The sequence below is a fragment of the Suncus etruscus genome, chromosome 2 (genome assembly GCF_024139225.1).
Source record: "Suncus etruscus isolate mSunEtr1 chromosome 2, mSunEtr1.pri.cur, whole genome shotgun sequence".
NCBI lineage: Eukaryota > Metazoa > Chordata > Mammalia > Eulipotyphla > Soricidae > Suncus > Suncus etruscus.
In genome coordinates, this window is record NC_064849.1 from 106,369,501 (window position 1) to 106,375,047 (window position 5,547).

Consider the following 5,547-nt stretch of genomic DNA (forward strand, 5'->3'; position numbering starts at 1 on the left):
TATCTTCTGAGAATGACCTTTAAAGATGTTTGTGGAACTCAGTGATGCCAGTGTCTTTGGACTTTCCTTGGGTAGTGGGTGTCCCAACCCTGAAGTTAAAGAGCCTAAACACCTGGAGTCTGGGAAATAGTGTAGTGGCCAAAAAAGTCTGCCTTTCAAGAGTAAGACTATGAGTAATTCGGGGCCAGAGAGATGGCATGGAGGTAAGGAGTTTGCCTTACTTGCAGAAGGTCAGTGGTTGGAATCCCGGCATCCCATATGGTCCCCTGAGCCTGCCAGGAGCGATTTCTGAGCATAGAGTTAGGAGTAACCCCTGAGTGCTGCTGGGTGTGACTCAAAAGCCAAAAAAAAAAAAAAAAGAGTATGAGTGATTCTTGGTGCCACCCAACCTGTACCCAATCTGATTCCAGTGGCACTGGTGTTTGTGAACTGTTACTTAACAATAGATTGAACAGGGGCCAGAGAGTTAGTGTATGGGTAGGATGCTTGCCTTGCAATATGCCTTGCATATGGCTGACCTGGGTTCAATCTTGGATATCCATATGGTCCCATGAGTAACACCAGGAGTGATCCCTTGAAACAGAGACACAAGTAAGGTCTGAGCACCACTGGCTATAGCCTCTAAACAGAAACAAAACAAAGCAAAAATGTGTAAACATTCAGGTGTGAGACCCATGGCAATTGAGCCTCACAGCAAGGACCAGGACCAGAATATTTGTGAAGACACAGTTAAAGGAGAGCATCTAAGCCTCACATGTGTGACCTGCATTCATCAAAGTGAGGGCCCCTAAGGAAGTGGGCTGGAGAATTTTTTTTAAATATTGAAGACCTACTCCATAGAAAGCCATATCCAAGAGGAGAGAATGTGTAAACATGTGACTCAAATACTAGAAAGAATTTTAAGATATTGAAAGAAGATGAGTGAATGGGGAAATGCCAGAGGACAAAGTGAATTCTGCTTAGAGTATCATGAGAATAGAAGAAAATAGAACACAGAATTTGACTGGAACTGGAGGGTTAGCAAAGGAGTAAAGCTCTTTCCTTTTATGCAGCTTGTTACAGTTTGAATCCCTGAGCACAGAGCCAGGTAGCCTGAAGCACCGCTAGGAGTTGAGATGGAGGGAGAGTGGGGGTACAAAACAAAAACAGCAATTTGATACAATTTTAACCACTAGATAATTGAACTAAGAAAAGTAATGGTGCCCAAAGACAATGGACATGAGGACCAGGAGGACTGTTCCGTGGTAGGAAGCTTTGCCACAAAAAACAGCAACAACAAAAACAACAACAAAAAACAAAACAGGGAAGTGGGGCCAGAGCAATAGCACAGAGGGTAGGATGTTTGAAACAGGAGTGCAGTTAGGGCAGAGAAGGGACCACTATGACAATGGTAGTTGGAAATGATCAACAGGTAAAGTGATATGTATGTTATTTCTTTAATAACAGTATTGCAAACAACAGTGCCTAAAAGGAGAAAAAGTAGAGAGAAAGATAGATAGATAGATAGATAGATAGATAGATAGATAGACAGACAGACAGACAGACAGACAGACAGACAGACAGACAGACAGATATGTAGATAGACAGAAAGAGAGAGATGTCTTTCATGTGGAGTCTGGTGGGGTAGGCAGGAGGGAAACTGAGGTCATTGGTGGCTGGAAATGTCCACTAATGAAGGGATGGATGTTGGAACATTATATGACTGAAGCTCAGTCACAAACAACTTTGTAACTACTCACGGTAGTTATTTTATTAATGAGGGCCGGAGAGATAGCATGGAATAAGGTGTTTACCTTGCATGAAGAAGGTCAGTGGTTCAAATCCCGGCATCTGATATGGTCCCCTGGGTCTGCCAGGAGCGATTTCTGAGCATAGAGCCAGTAGTAACCCCTGAGCTGGAGAAATAGCACAGTGGTAGGGCATTTGCCTTAGACGCAGAAGGACGGTGGTTCGAATCCCAGCATCCCACATAGTCCCCCGAGCCTGCCAGGAGTGATTTCTGAGAGTAGAGCCAGAAGTAAACCCCGAGAGCTGCTGGATGTGATCCAAAAACAAAACAAAAAAGATTATTAATGAAAACAAAATGAATGAAATAAATCTCTTACAAAACTGCAAGTGTATTTGTACCAATCAGAGTAGCCTGTTGGTACTGATTCATTGATTCCTCAGTTCCTCACATGTGTGGGTAGCTGACATGTGTGGGGCACTGTCTGGAGACAGAACTGAAAGGCCACCCTTCCTCCTGTGCAGACAGGGAGATGACTACCAATAGCCAATGGTCTACAGATTGTCAGGACTTGTGCCAGGGTTGCCTCCTAGTGGTGCTCAGGGATCATGCTGCTCCTCATCTTCTGGCCCATGCAATGCAAAATTTATTCTTTGGTTTACTTATTTTTATAGACACTTATTTATTTAACAGCTTTAAGAGGGTAGTTTTGGATATCCTCCCAGTCTGCAATTCAAACAAAATTCAAATGTAATCAAATCAAGTTCAGATTTTTAAACTGATAATTGTTCAAATGATTTGTTGTTGTTTTTGATTTTTGCATCACACCCAGCGGCGCTCAGTGGTTACTCCTGGCTCTGTGCTCAGAAATTGCTCCTGGTTGGCACAGGGGACCATATGGGATGCCGGAATTCGAACCACCGTTCGTCCTGGATCGACTGTGTGCAAGGCAAATGCCCTATCTCTGTGCTATTTCCCCAGCCCATTGTTCAAATGATTTAAAAGATGTCAAATATCGTGCTCACTTCATCAGCATGTATACTAAAATTGGAACAACACAGAGAAGATTAGCATGGCCTCTATGCAAGGATGACATGCAAATTTGTGAAGTGTTTCATATTTTTATTTATAACCTCTAGATGGACTCTGCCTGGTTTTTGTTTTTTGTTTTTCTTTGTTTCTTTTTCCAAACAGAATCACATAACTTGAATCATCTTGTTCTGCCTCAGAACAAGGGGGTGGGGGATGAATGGTACCAGGACCAAACAGTCGTATGAACATTGAGTAGAAATAAAAAATGATCAGACTTAAACACCAAACCCAAAGTCATGGACAACAGAATCAATACCCAATCTACAACACAGAGGGGAGCAGTTACACTAGCAGTCAGGGGGGCAAATGAGAGAGATATGAGGTGCATGCTGGGAACAGGGGTGGAGAGAGGACAACGCTGGTGGTGGGAATGGCACTGATTCATTCTCACTATGTACCTTAAATATTACCGCAAAAGATTTGTAATTCACTTTGGTCACAATAAAAATTAAGAAAAATAAAAGATGTCAAATATAAAAAAAAAGTGGAAGAGAGGTCTGTAGGCTGGGGCACAGGCTTTTTGTGCAAGAGGTCTGGGTTTGATCCTTGCATCATGTGGTCCCCAACACAGCCAGGGGGGACACCTGGTTGTTCATATCTCAGTGTGGCACCAAAACAAAACAAAAGTAATACACCAACATCGAACATTTATTGCCTCCTCTCTTTGGTGCCCTTGGTCTGCTGGTGCCCTAGTTTATGTGTGTCTGTCCACAACCAAGAGAAGCTTGGATAAAAGGAACAGGCAAAAGGTTTGGGGTGGAGTGTCAGGACCTGGTGAAGGGAGGATGTTGCCTAGCATATTGCCTAGATTTTTATGACTGAGTGATGGGATAGTGGCCATGCACTGTTTCCAGATCACCCTTGAGCACCCTGCAGTGAATCCTTTTATAGGCAGGCTCTCCTCTAGCATGTGCCTCCCTCCCCTACAGTCCGTCTGTCCCTGGCTTTGGGCCATGCTCCAATGGGTATCTCAGAATGCTTTCATCTGAAGGCCTGAAATAAATCCCTTGCCGACTTTGAACTACTCCAGACCAGATTTAGCCTCTGACATAAGCACAGCTTCGGCACCTCCTGTCATGAGGTGCCCTGCAAGGAGCCACTCCAGAAGGGCTCAATGGAGTCTGCCGCCTCTTGTCCCCTTGCCAAGGTAACCTGGTCCTTCTTTGCCAGGACAAGCATTTTCAGTCACCAAAGGAGATTAGCTTGTGGAACCAGGGCTTTTGCTTCAGCAATCAAGCCCAACTTGGAGCAAGGCCCTCCAGCAGCAGATAAATGTATCTTGGAGTGTTTTCCTGAATATCCTGATGCAGTAAGACCTAAGCTGGAAGAAAATTTCTCTCCAAGAGTTTTCACTGTTCTCTTTGGCTTCCCGATCAATGCTTACATTTCAAGGAAACTAAAAGAAACCAGGGAGGGCTGTTTTAGAGCACTAGCTGTGTTTCCCCATTCTTCCTGGCTCAGGATAGGAACTGAGTGCACCTACAGTGTCATTTGTTGCTTTTCCTACAGCAGTATTTGACTAGCCACTTCTTAGCTCCTGACAATGCATTCTATAGGCAGTGGGTATTTATGTCATCATCTTATTGTATTGTTGTGGGACAACACACAGTGGTTGGGGCACCATATATGGTGTTGGGGATCAAACCTGAGCCACACCAGCTTGCAAAGCATGTGATCTGGTTCTTCAAGCTGCCTTAGGCCCATAATCTGTACTTTACATATGAATCTAGATATCATGAATTCATTTTTGGGAGTGGGAGAGAAAGGGGAATCACATCAGGCTAATCTCAGGGCTTACACCTGACTCTGCTCGGCGGCCTTGACTCGGAAGACATGTGGTGCCACAGACTGGACCTGGTCTGGCTGCACGCAATGCAAGTGCCTTATCTGCTGTACAATCAGTCTGGTCTCTAAACTTCTTCATTATTTGTTTTTTTGTTTTGGGGCCATACTTGGCATTCAGGAGCTACTCCTGGCTCTGCCTTCAGCAGTCACTCCCACAGTGCTCTGAAAACTATATGGGATGCCAGCCCCTGAAAAAATTTTGTCCCTCTTCTCACTGTCAACAGCTTGGCCCTGAGCCATCCTACCCCAAACTGCAGTTGCCATTCCTTCTCCATACACCAAAATCAGGTAAGTTACTAGTTGTCACGAAGCTCTCAGAACTGGACTTCTCGCCCTTGCACACCTCTTTGCACTTACAACCTGAAAGAATTCCCCAAAAGAGAAAAACTTTTCTTCAGGGGATACGGAGTAGTGCCCTTGACTTGGAGCCTTTCAAGTATCTTCCCAGATCTTCCTGGGCTTCTCCAGAGCCCGAGCAAGGCCTGCGGGAGATGGGACAGCTTCATTATCTGCTTTCACTGGCGCTGCCCGGGGACACCTTTTTTCCTCCCCATCCAGAAATATCCGGGGCAATTAGCACGCTCAAGAAAGCAGAGTGGAGGTTCTAAGAACCAGCTCCCGCTCACTGTCAGAGGTACCCCGGACCCCACAGCGCCCCGCTCTGGGGAGGGATTCGACACTGATGACACTTGCCCTTTATGGCGCGCATCGCCAGGGCCCCTGCGTGTCAACCCACTGGCCCAGCAGGGAGGGAGAAACTGCTCAGCTGTGCCCAGCTAGGTGTCCCCCCAGCCCCAGCTGTGGCCTCCACTTTCCCCCAAGGGGACTGAAATCCCTTCTGATGAATTTTCTCTTCTTGTAAAGCCCCCAAAGAACTGCTAGTC

General features: G+C 45.6%; 1 non-coding gene across 1 annotated transcript; it reads left to right on the top strand.

Moving 5' to 3' along the window:
- Nucleotides 1-2,743: 2,743 nt before the first annotated feature.
- Nucleotides 2,744-2,850, top strand: LOC126002135 (U6 spliceosomal RNA). The gene has a single exon (XR_007492910.1). It is a non-coding gene; the product is annotated as a U6 spliceosomal RNA (small nuclear RNA).
- Nucleotides 2,851-5,547: the final 2,697 nt, after the last annotated feature.